The sequence below is a fragment of the Rhinolophus sinicus genome, linkage group LG17 (assembly GCF_036562045.2).
Source record: "Rhinolophus sinicus isolate RSC01 linkage group LG17, ASM3656204v1, whole genome shotgun sequence".
Lineage (NCBI taxonomy): Eukaryota > Metazoa > Chordata > Mammalia > Chiroptera > Rhinolophidae > Rhinolophus > Rhinolophus sinicus.
Window position 1 is genome coordinate 2,462,377 of NC_133766.1, and position 12,931 is coordinate 2,475,307.

A 12,931-nucleotide genomic window follows, 5' to 3' on the forward strand; every position below is an offset into this window, starting at 1 on the left:
TGTGGACTTCTTGAAGGGCAGAAGGGATAAAGGGGGGAAAACTACCCTTGAACTAGAAAATTTTGAATCACTGTTCCAGTCTGATTTAATCCACCCCAAAGCTAATAGCGCTAGCGGAGGCCGCGCTTCGAAAGTGAAAGCTAGTTCAAATCAGCGAGAAGAAAGCTTTGGTAGCAGGGAGCCCCCAGAGAGACGGTTTGTGAACGTGTTGCTGGTGAAGCCTTGGCTGTGTGAGCCGGGCAGTTTCCACAGAGAGCAAGACCCACGTCAGCACCGAGTGAAGGGTATGGTCTGCATGATGGTGGCAGAAAAGGGGGTACCCAGGTCTGTCCATGAGACGGAGGGCCTGTCACTGCCAGACACGGCGATGTGTCACTCAGAGGAGCACTTCAAGGGTAGCAATGCCAGATATTAAAACTATATTACGTTGTATTTTATATTTATATATAAGTTGTATTGGCCATCATTTGGCATTTGCTGAACACGTACTATATGTCAGGCCCCACGACTGCTAAAGTGCTTTCACAGATTTTTAAATGTAACCTTTACAGTAACCCTGTGACATAGGACCATGACCATCTACATTTCTGCAATGAGAAAACCAGTCCCTCGAGAGTTTTCTGAGCCAGTCACCTGCCTGGTGAGTGGCAGACACAGGTTTTGAAGGCTGCCTGTCTGCGTGGAGGTGCCCAGTCTCAGCCACTCTGCTCTCCTGTCCCCTGCCACCGCTCATCCTGTTTCCCCAAAATACATCCCAAACTACCCAACTCCTAGTCGCTGATTCTGTGTGCATCAGCTACCCAAGCAGCGTGACATGGGGACAGGTGGCGTCCGGACGAGGGCATGACCACGGTAAGCGACGACAGTGCCATGTGGCCAGCCTCAAGCTGAGCAAGGAAGAAAGTCCCCGGAAGTGAAGAGTCCTGGCCAAAAGGCCATTTCATTAGTGAGACTTCCTCTGGGAAAAGGTGTGTCAAGTCACTTCCTGCGCCACTGGGTCACATTCTCTAGGACAGTTGGTTGACCCTGAACAGGGAGATTGTCGTGGGGAGGGGCACACATAGGTGGACAGGTATCTGGGCCTTTAGGAACTCTGCCCTCTCACGGGGTGCCTGCTGCTGGTCGGGTGAGGGGTCCACACTGGGATTTACAGGTAAGCAAGGCAGACACAGATGTGGCCGTCATGGAGCTTAAGGCTCAGAAGGGCAGAAGCCGGTGAGCCTCGAATTACAAGGCAGACAGCTGGGGGTGGTCACAGGGTTTGTACAAAGTGCTTTTGCAGAATTAGTCTAAAGAGGGGTGCCTGAGCAGGCCGGCCCACGTCTGTTTAGGGAGCATGTGCTGTTCTACCTGAGAAATGGGGAATGGGGCACGTGAGCTAACAAGTGTCAGCCTGACATCCTGCAACCTGGCACAGCATAAAGTGGGACAAAGCCAGGCTACACAGGGCAGCCGTGTATTGACAAAGTGAGTGTCCAGCAGATACGGTCATGGAAGGAGGGACCTTCCATCTGAGCGTCTGGGCTCAGCCTAAAAGGAGCCACTGAAATACAGGAGATACCCCGACATAAATGCTGTAGGGTTCCCTTAGGCTGAAGCTGGTGGGCGGGGTAGGACAGCAAGTGTATGTGTATTTCTGCCTACATAGCTACACCATCTATATTTCTATATCTATAGCCTGTATCTGTATCATCTGTAGCTATATATTTACCATTGGGATCTATCCCATTTCTACCTATATCTATACCATCTACATGTTATCATGACTGTAACTCCTCTCTTAGCTTTTACTGATCTGCTATAGGAGATTCCCCACATTATTTAACTATGAAGTTCAATTTTATTGTTTCTTATTTTGAAACAATTACATATTACAAGAATAAAGGAAGTTTCCCACCCGAACCGTTTGAAAGGAAATTGCTAATCTGATGACCGACCACCTTCAAATACGCTACTTCCTGCAAATGAGTGCTCACTGATAAGACCTTAATTCAATCGCCAGAATAAGGAAATTAACATTGATATATCACCATCTAACCCACGGACCCCCAGCTGCTCAAGACTGTTGGTTACAGCAAAAGGATTCAGTTCAGAATCACACATTGCATTTGGTTCTCATGGGTTTTGTTTTGTTTTCTCCTGTCTAGAACGGGTCTTTAGCCTTTTCTTGACTTTCATCTCCTTAAATTTTTGAAAGAACATGACAGTTATTTTGTAACATGACTCTCAGTTTAGATTTGGTTCTAGCTTTTTATCAGTTTTACACATTGCAATTCTCAGTAAGATTCCCTCTGTGAAAAGGGTTTTATGCTGCAGACTCCTTTCTAGCGTCCTTCCCTAATACACACACACACACACACACACACACACACACAAAAGAAAGTCACTGCTTTAACTAAAGTCTTTGTTCTGAGTTTAAATGCAGAGCCCTCATGTGGGGTTATTATTTCTGCTTTAGCAGACATTTAAAAACTTTGAATGCATTTCAGATTTTTTTCTGTAGAGCAGAATTTCTCTTAAGTAAAAGGAAGTGTGTGTACTCATATGTTAGCTATTGCCACAAACATGGTGTGGAGCTAAATACCCTCAAATTTAGCTCAGAAAAGGTTGTTTTTCCCCATTGAGCTCACGTTGGCTGACCTATGCTGCCCTTGGCTGGGTGACTACGTTGATTTCAGTTGGTCTCATTCACACAGGGGACCCGCTGGGGCCAGCTTTGTTCTGTCATGTGTCATCTTCCCAGGACCAGCAGGCTGGTCTGGGACCAGTCTGACCAGGTTTTTTCTTGGCAAGGGAGACAGAAAGCCTTAGCTCCCAAGTACTTTTCAAGTTTCTTGTAGCCTATGTCTGATTGGGAAGGCACTGAAACGTGGCAGTGGATACAGGGAAGGGCCACCAATTCAATCTACTGCAGAGTATCACAGAGGAACCGGAATGGAAACGGGAATGACCAGAGTTACCAGTTTCCCAGGACACGGGCTGGTGTGGACTGTCCTTAATCTACATTTTCTCCACTGTCTGAGCTGCTGAGAGCTGCCTTGGTGGTGAGCCCCTCCTCTTCCTGGAGGCCTCTTGCTTTTTAGGGGACACTCAGTTCATCAGACCATCATTGCTAGGTACTCAAATGAATGCATGAATGAATGATACTATGACTTCAACATTAGTGGGCCCTCCTCTCGAGTGTGGGTCCTGAAGCTGTTACGGTAATGGACCTCCATAGGCTACAGTCAGGAACTGACCGTGCCCTAGAATTTCCATTTTCATTTTCAATCCCTAAATTCTAGGTATCTTTAAGCACTGGAAGATAATGATTCTTAAGTGTTCTAAGACAGCCACGCTTCCTTTGAAATTTTGAGATTATGAATCTTGTGTGCGTGTGTGTTTACACGTGTACAGGGCAGTTGTCCCCATTTTAAATCACTTGTTATTTATGAAGAATGCTGATATGTTAAAGTAACTCTGATGGGAAGAGATGGGACCATCTTGGTGTGTGATGTCACTGCCCGTTAAGGTGACGTGACCCTGTGTTAAGCGCTTGCATGCACTGGGCACTGCTAGTTGTTGGACAAGGTTGTTAGCTAAGGTTCGCGTCACTCTCCAAAACAATCAATCACACAGAGCAGGCTTTACTTACTATTCTGATTGGCTAGTGGAGGAAACTGAGGTTTAAAAAAGTTCAGTAACTTACTCCTGGTCCGACAGCTAAGGAATGGACTGATCTGGGCTACAGGTCGTACCAGCTACGCAGGCAGCACCCTTTCCAATTGCCTTCACTCTGTTGCCTTCATTTCTTAACTGGGTTGGTCTCCTGAGTACCTCCCACCCCACAGGCCTCTCTGCGTCTTCTCCCAGAGAAAATTATTCTGCTTGTGGAGTACAATGCATGCTCTGGGGAGCCATGTTTGATGAAGGCAAAAGCACGCCAACAGTGAGAAACAGGTCTGTGCTCTGCCTCCAGCAGGCAAACGGGCGGTGTGGTGAGCGCTACTCCAGCGTTACCCAGGGCAGGGCCGAGAGGAGAGGCTCATGCTACTGAGGCAAATGTTCCGGTCGGGTAAAAGAAGCACGTGCTCTCAGGCTGGTAACACACTCACGGGATCGCTGGAACATCGGCCAAGCTTCTCATTCGGAAGAGGCATTTCAAACCTTCTCCTTCTCTTCTTCCTCTTTCTGTTCCAAGCAGAAGCTCACAAGTGATTCCGTCCATCCGTTCCCTCAGGAACAAACACGGAGCATCTGCCGTGTGCCAGACACTGTTAGGACTCAGTGGAGAATATGAGCCACAAACTGTCGTCCTCAAATCTGTTACAGGCTGCGGCTCTGCTTCAAAGGTGGTGCCCCCACTTGGGGACCCTCTGCGGGGAGCACCTGTACCCTGTCAAGCATCACGAAAGTCACTGGCCTGTGGGCTTTTAGATGGGACAGAGCCACCTGCCCCAAGCCCCACTTCCTTTCCCTATAAAGAAGATTTGTGTTACAGATGCACACAAATGTTGTGTTTGGAGGACTGCTCAGAACAGAGCTTTCTAGAAGAACGAGGGGCACTGTTTACTCACAGTCTTCGTCTTCTGCCTCCGGTCTCCATCAGTCTTTTCTTAACCCATCTCGGAGACAGCTGCTCCAGTTGTCCACATAAAACTTGCAATGGCTCCCTGTTGATCTCTTAATAAAGACCAATCTTTTAAACAGACTCTCAGGGGCCTTGTGTTCCGCCCGAGCCCCCAGCCAGTCCTCTGGCCTCGCATTCCATCACATCGTCTGTGTGTTCTGCAGTCTCCTCCACCGCTCATCTGCTGGCCCCAACACACCGGCCACTCACTCTTGACCCTTGATGGGCCCAGAACGCCCGCTCTGTCCTCCGGTAATCAAAATCCACGCTCCCTGCAAGGGGCAGTTGGCTGGCAGCTCATCCCGGAGGCATCCCCACTGTTCTGCCCGAGGGAACTGCTTCCTCCTCCATGCTCCATGTTCTCACACTTCTGTGCAGCAGTGTTGTTTCATCCAAATGTGATATGTAGACGCGGCTCGGTCCTGCAAGCCGCTCAGACACTCCAGCCAGCAGTCTGGGCTCCATGTCAGCTTGTCACTGTGTCATCCAGGCCTTTATTCATTTGACGGCCTCCGCCAGTGGGCGGACGTTATCGGATTAAATTCTCATGCAAGGTGCTGAGAGGTCAGGCATGGCTGGTCGCAGAGGTGCTAATGGCCTGATTTTCAATTTTCTCTCTCAGAGGTGTGCCAGGACAGACTGGGGTCATGTGCCCTCTACACACTTCCTCCGTGAGCTGTGGTGAATCATTCCACTTCCGTGTGCCTCAGTTTTCTCATCTCAAAGGGAGGATCCAAACCGACCTCCACGAGTTGCTAAGAAGATTCAGTGACATGATGTGTGTTTAGCACAATGCCTGTCACACAGTCGTGAATAATAAGTGACAGTCACGGTTCATGTTTTTCTTCTGGAAGAAATCCTAGCCTGCATGATTGAATTCCCACCAGGCACCGGTGCTGAATCCCAGTAAGTCACAGGTTATAAAACAGTACCTTTCCTTGTGTGGTTGCGTGGAGTTCACACAGCCTCTAACTGAACTGAATCTCCCAAACATTCTGTCAGGTAGGTTTACAGAAGAGGAAACTGAGGCTCAGAGGAATTCAGAGGGGTTAACGGGAGTCACAGTCTGGGATTCCACACTGCAAGGTGGATGCTTCGTGCATCCCAGCACAGCCGCCCCCGTCAGCCTCCCAGAAGACAGTTGGGTGGGCCATGTTCATCGCAGGAAAATGTCTGAGCCTATTACTCTAGGAACAAGGATGTAGACACAACTCAAGGACAATAAAACACGGCCCTTTCTCACTCCTACCAGACACGACAAACTGATTATAGAACTTTTCCTCTGGGTCTTGAAGCTGCTTCACCCTCTTTACAATCTTTCTCAAAACTGAACTCTAGCTCCACAATGAATCCAGCTGCCTCCAAGCTGGACACTCAGGAAGAAACGTACTTACCATCTGAGGACTCACTGAAGTCCGTCCAGTACCTTGTGACTCAAAGTGTGGTCCTCGGGCCGGCAGCTTTGACACCTTCCGCAGGCTTGACAGAAACGCAGCACCTCAGGTCCCAGGTGCAGAATCGGAGTCTGCATTCGAAGGTCCCAGGTGATTCCTATGAGGACAGAAATTCGAGACGTTCTGCTCTGAGACCCTGTTCACTGGCAGTTCTCCGTGATTTTCTGGCCTGTTCTTGGACTCCTTCCAGGACACTGTGGGCTGAATGAGAACTTGGTTCTGCTGGAAGAGATCCTTCTGACACCAAACACGCAGAGCCAGACACAAACGAGAGAAAGGAGAGCAGTCTGAGCTCTCCTCTTAGGCTGTCACTGCGTCTCAGTGCGTGGACAGTTGTCCTCTGCTTTGTGTTGACACTACAGAGGTGGGACACCTCTGCCCCGGAGTCCCAGCACCACAATAAAGTGGAACCCTACACTGCTCTCCTGGTGAGCGGGGCTCACATCCGCAGGGAGAAGCCAGCTTTGCCTGACGCCTGGTCCCCGGACCAGCGGTGTCTCTCACCAGCGGTGTCTCTCCTCCCTGCTCTTGTATTTTGAAGGCGACTGCCGTGTTAGTCAGCTTTACAGCTTGTGCACTCTGTGACAGTTTGAAAACTTCTCTTTAAATGTTTGCTTGTTGGTTTTAACTTACAGCATGGGAGAAAGACATTTCCGATCACAAGAATGGAATGATCCGATGACGATTATTCACCAGTGGGGCGCCCTAGAAAAGCTTGTGATGGAACAGAAGTAATAACTTGCTGTGTTTTCCTAAAATACTTTGCCGTGCTTTTCTAAAAATCTCTTGTGGCTGTTTTTTTTTTTGTTTGGTTTGTTTTTAATTTCTACATTTTTGTTGTTTTTTTTTTTACTTTTAAATTTGTGTCATGTTTTGTCTGGTAATGAAAGAAGAGCATTTTTATTTTGAAAATCTGGAAAATTCAGAGAAATATAAGTAGAAGTAAACAAACAACAACTCTAAGTCCAAAACCTAACATTTTGTTCTAATTCTTTCCACTCTTTTTGCTGTGACAGGGATCTTTTCTTGCCAGTTTCTCTCTGCAGCTTAGAGTGGGGAAGCTTATTTAAGATCTCTTATTTCATTATGACAAGGACACTGATTGAGCTCCCTCAGCAGCAGGATGAGTCAGCCAAAGTGACACAGAAGGGACACAAACAGAGAAGGAAGTGGACCATCTCCAGAGCAGCAGGGGCTCGCATTTTCCTGACTCTAGGACTTCAGGCTGTGTGGGCTGAGCTCCCGCCTCTGTGGCTCCTTCTGCACCAGAGCCAATGTGCCCACCTGTCACTCTCCACCGCCGGGAGGTGTGGCTGATGCTCTCCATGGCTGCTCTCTCCCTCGTGGTTCAAGGTCCAGGGGAAAGGCTGCTTCCTGGTCCCAGCAGAGACAGGACACATGGCTTCCATTCTCTGGGTGACAGATGGGCCTGTGGAAAGGACTCGGAATTCAGAGGCAGGCAGCCCTGGGTTCTACATAAACTCAGTCACGTAGTAATTTTTAGGACCATCTGCAGGGTTAGGGTCTCTGAGTCATAGTTTTCTTACTGTGAGATGGGGCTACGAAAACCTGCCCGAGGAGTCACTGTAAGGATTAGAGAGGTGTCTGTGGCTTAACAGGCACTCAGTAAATGGCAACTACGATTGTCATTGTCTGTCCCTTCAGCCATCTCTTTTGAATGTTAAACCAACTCTTTTGATTTTGGTTTCATGCTCTGTTTGTCTAGGTCCCTGTCTTTTAAGTGAATTCCTTCTGGAATTATAGAATCCCAAAACACACTAGTACTCTTCTAAGATTCCGAATTCTTCCAAATTCTCTCTCCCCCTCTCTCGCTCTCTTTCTCTCTCTCTCTCTCTCTCCGTATATTTTCTTGCTAGTGGTAAAAAGATACAAGGGAAGAATCAAGGCTGCCTCTGTCCCTCAGGGGCCTTTAATCTCATCAGAGAGACAAGACTAGATATAAGATAGAATTAGAGAATAAGAAAAGGGAGTGAGAGCTCTCATATGAGCTGAGTATCACGTTCCAAGCCTCTGCTTCCGAGTTCCATCCTTGCTTTATTCAACAGTATCGCCATGCTGCTGACTCATGTTCAGTTTCTAGAAGCTCTAAGACCAGAAGTCTCTCCTGGATGTGCCGGTACCAAGTCCGAACACTCTATTGTGGATAATATTTCGGCAGCATATTACATGGGGGCAGATTCCCCCATGGCACTTATCCCCCTCCAAGTTCCCCATTTGTATCTGCTAGTGTTTCTGTGCTGCCAACCTTGGGACACCATGCACCAGCTTCCTACCAGTATTCTGGGCTGAAGCGCTTCAAACAGCTGTCCTTGCCTGCAGTGTCTGATAGTTCCACCTTTTCTCTTTGTACTTGGAATTCAAACTCCCAGACACTGGGAGCAGAAGGGAGGGGTGGATAGAGCTAATTAGCATGTGTCGAGCCAGCTAGACGACCTTACGCTTATCTCTTCCCATCTGATAAGGGGAAGGAGGCTGCATGAGAACAGAGACAGATTACACACACGCACTAGCGTGGACGTGAGTGATTCACCAACAGCCAGCTGTCAGTGAGGGGTGAGCAGCCTTTCTGAGATGGGGCTTAGCTCAGCTTCCCCTCCTATTTTCTTTCCCCCTTAAGGATGGATCTGTCTGTGGAATTGTAGCTTTTCTCTGAAAAGGATGGTAGGACAATTCTCAGGGTCTTGTCTAATTAGTGGGATCAGCCATAAGGCAACAGAGAATGCTTAGTAGGAGCCAGTGTTGGTTTCTTGGGTTTGTTAGAAGTGGAAACAGACAGCTTGCCAGGTGCCCGCTGGATAACGTGGGAGCTCCCTGAGACCGTGCCCTGTGGAGGAGGTCTCAGAAGCAGCCTGGGCTGCAGTTCAAGATGTCACACCCTGTATAAGCAGTGGGAAAGCAGAGCAAGTACACAAAAAGGTGACACAGGGACAAGGCTTAGGAGCCTTCACCTGGGGCATGTGCAAGAGAACCAGGCAGAATGCAATGAGGCTTAGAGGGCAAGAGGCCGGGAACAGTTGTAGAGCTGGTTAGCAGAAGACGGAGTAAAAACACAGGTCTCTGTTGCTTGAGCCACAGGTACTTCCACCACAATATTCTGCCTCTGCTGGTTGGTCAGATTTGGGTCGGTTGGTTAAGGCTGCGGGGGGGCCATGTTTTGAGCATTATTCTTAAGCACGAGAGGCGTGGCTTGTCTGGGAGGCAGAAATTTGGGATTTGTTTAAGTAGTTTTGTTGAAGCTGGAGGGTGTACAGAAAGTCTTGGTTACCATCACCATATCGTAAACTTACTAGGCACTCAGTAATACTTATTAAAATGTTTCTGGATTTGCCAAACATACACACAAAAATAAATCCCCATCAGCCTTCTCAATTAATATTTCTTGATTGAGGTGGGAGTGACTGAGTCAGATTCGTAAGTAGGTTTGTCTAATTATAGATGGTACCAGCTGGTGAGTGTGTTGACAGATCCAGATAAAAAGCCCCGCACATTAATATCCAGAGGGATCAGAAGGGCCAGATGTCAGTAAGAACGGCTGCCTCAGTCCATGCTCAGCAGATTCCCAACCGTGTAACAATTTAACAGGTGGAGAAAAATTCATGCCAAACGTGCTTGCGCCCTGTAATCAATGTGCTGTCTTCCCGGCACTGTGGTTTTCCTCACTGATCGTTCACAGTGCTGAGATAAAATGCCCTCACTCTTCCTCAAGCAAGCGTGATCAGACGCCCACTTCTGCTGGGAAAAGTCCGCAGCTGCTAAGGGGTCTTGGGTGCGTTCCTCATAACAAGTGCCTTTACGCACAGAAACAGCCTGGGCTTTCCAAAGGGATACTCGTGACACAGACAAGAATTCACCTCTTCATTGACTCAGTCATCAGGTAGATGTCGAGCCTTTCCCAAATCAAAAGGTTCTTCACAAGCTCCCTATGTTTCGACTCTCTCAACACCAGCCTGTTCCAAGCCACGAATTCCAGGATAAGACCACAGACACGGGGATCTAACCGGGGCTTTGAACGGACCCATGTGTTCCAAACACAAGGCTTCTCAGGAGACTGACAAGTCATCTGCTTTTGTAAACGTCATCATGGGCTGCTGGCTACGCGCCAAGCACGGCACTGAATGCTAAGGAGACAAACAACAAGGACCCCCAAAATCTTGATTTCAGGCACAGAGTTCTATCCTTTCAGCTGATTTACTCACGTGTTATGTGCCACCTACCCCACTGAGGTCATCAAACCAGTGTCAGAGGCAAGCCTGGAGCCCAGCAGGCCCCTGGGCTCAACCTGCAAGGCAGACTTTCAGGTCATCGACCTAGCACGTGGAGCAAGCTGGGAGCTGAGAGAAGGAAATACAAACAACTTCCAGCTTCCTATTTGTCTGTCGCTCATCTTAAAGCCATTCCTTCTCCTTCCTTCCTTTTTTCTTTCCTTTCCTCCTTCTTTCCTCCCTCCCTTCCTTTTTCTTTTTTCCTTCTGAAAGCGAGTGTAGTTATTGACTGACTGTTAGCACTTGATGTTTTCCCTGCAGATTTTCATCTTTGCTTGGTAACAGTCAATCCGCATGCTTCCCTCTCAACAATATTAACATCCAAGATGGTGAGATAAACAAGCTCATTAAAAAGCAAGTCATTATGTGAAGCGAACACCTTAGACTAATAAAGCTTGGCATCTTCTGGGGTACACCTAGGGACACACTATTAGCTGTCTTCATAGCAGTCTGCATTTAACAGAAGAGCCCGGAAGGCAGCCAGTTTATCCTGTAGAATGATCCAGGCAGCCTTGTCTGTTATGACACCAGGGGAAACGGGAGGCCGGCGTGCTCGGAAGCACCATGGCAGGATGGCACACTTAGGAGGACCTGCCCGCTCACGGAGGGGAACTTCTTTCCTTCATTCTACAAACGTTTCGTGGGCACTGGTGTCATGTACTGTGCTGGCGATGGGGCACATAAAGATGAAAAAGACATCCCAGCCATGACGGGCTGGGTGACACAGGCTGGGTGACACAGGCTGATGGACAAACTGATGCAGGATCTAGAGAGAAAAGTGCAATGACCGAGATATGCCCAGAGCAAGCCAGGGGGACACCGACAAGTTGTCATTAGCCCAACTGGGGCTGGGGTACAGGGTGGGACAAGGCTTTGGGACCTGTGCCTTTTTAATTAATTTCAAGGAACAGTTAATATGACATCACATGTGAAGTCTAAGAGTTTGAGCACCTAACCTTTCCTTCCATGCAGAGACTAACTGAACTTCTAGGCAAAATATTTTTCTAGAGACTGTATAACTGATGTCATTCAGAAAGTGGTGCCCACCCCCAGGCCTAAGGCCATCACCGCTGAGGATGGATATGCAAGCCCCAGCGTGCACATGGCACCCATGCTGGCCTGGGGTGTCAGGTCCTACCCATCTGGCTTTCAAAGTGAGGAATCCAGCCAGGTGGGCAGGAGACTGAGGACTAACGTGGGCTGAAGAGGGAGGTGGGTTGAAATCCTTAAGATGAGATATGTAGGTTCCCACTGGCACTGCTCTGATTGAGGACACATTTGGGATGTGTAAGCCATTCCTGGGCCTGTTTCAAGGGTGACTAGATCCTCTCTGACCTTGGAGGAGAGTCCCAGAGAAACTCGTCCATATCTGAACAGCAGCAGGGCATGAGGGAGAAACTGAGTCTTCCAACAGGCTCTGCTAGTCTAGTTGGTGTTTAGCTCATTTAATTTTCCCAAATCCCCATGAAAGACGGTGATTTTTGTTTTTGTTGCTGTCTGTGTGTTTGTTTTTAAATCTCTATCTTAGGAAAGAACTGGAGATTCCAGTGAGCTTACGGAACTGGCCCCCGTCACGAAGGAGATCAGAGGTTTTTGAGTCAAGATCTGACGGCCTCTCCTTACCCCACATCCCACAGACCTGCGCTGGGTCTGGGTAGCGTCTTGGCTCAGTCTGCCTCCAAGCTGGCCCTGTTCCCGTGAAGCCCGTGGAATATCACTTGGTTGGCTGGTAACGAGTGATCATGAGTCAGCATATTATTTAGCCGGCCTGGTGTGGGTCCTCGGGGGACTGCTGGCACTCCATCAGGCCTGGCACCCTGTGGGAAGCCTGTGAGGGGAGGAGCAGCGAGTCCAGTAAATGCACAGGCCTCAGAGTCAATTAGAAGGAAAGGGGTCATGAAACAGCCACACTTTTGTGCGGTATTTTCACTAAATGTATTAACCTCTGAAGAAAGCTGAGATGTGGGCTAATTTTCCAGAAAACACTCTTTCCCTCCTAAGCTGGGGTTTGAGCTATTGATCTCTGTTGAGGTCATGAGGTTAGAAATGCTAATACTTTCTTCTCACACTCCTTGGAGGCATCTTGCAGACCTTGGGTTGCACGCACCCCTTACTTCCAAGACCACTGACATTTCCCCGTTTGGAACCAAGTGACAATCAGCCTTGTGTCATGCACTGAGTGCCAGCCACCTCTTTACCACAGAAAGGAAGCTAAGATTCAGAAGCAGGTTTACTGATAAGCTAGTACATTCCTGGTACCCACGTGCTCACACCGACAGCAAATGGCACAGCTGGGATTTCAGACTCCAGTCGTGCTATCCTCTCACTCAGATTCCCCAGAAATGGCACTGTCCACAGCCGATCAGGGCCCTAGTGACAGAGACGCAGGGTGTGTGTGTTGGGTAGGGGTGGGGTAGGCGGGGAAGGGGGGGGACACAGCACGGCAGTGGTCCTGGGGCTGCCCTTACAGGAGGGAGGAGCCCCAGGGTCCTGGGGGCCATGAACCTCAGCTCGGAAGACGAGGCATCTTCTCCCTCTCGCCCTGAGGTCAACATCTCCATCTAATCCTTCCCGGCCTGGGCCAC

The 12,931-nt window shown here is 48.8% G+C and overlaps 2 long non-coding RNA genes across 3 annotated transcripts in view; both read right to left on the minus strand.

Annotated features, from left to right (window-relative positions):
• Positions 1 to 6,561, minus strand: part of LOC109455648 (uncharacterized) — a 50,232-nt gene extending 43,671 nt beyond the window's left edge. For both annotated transcript variants that reach the window (XR_012492880.1, XR_012492879.1), the window contains exon 1: positions 6,004 to 6,561. This is a non-coding gene — a long non-coding RNA (uncharacterized LOC109455648). The remainder of the gene's footprint in view (positions 1 to 6,003) is intronic.
• Positions 1 to 12,931, minus strand: part of LOC141569343 (uncharacterized) — a 117,477-nt gene that overhangs the window by 61,571 nt on the left and 42,975 nt on the right. The gene's annotated exons all lie outside the window — the stretch shown is intronic.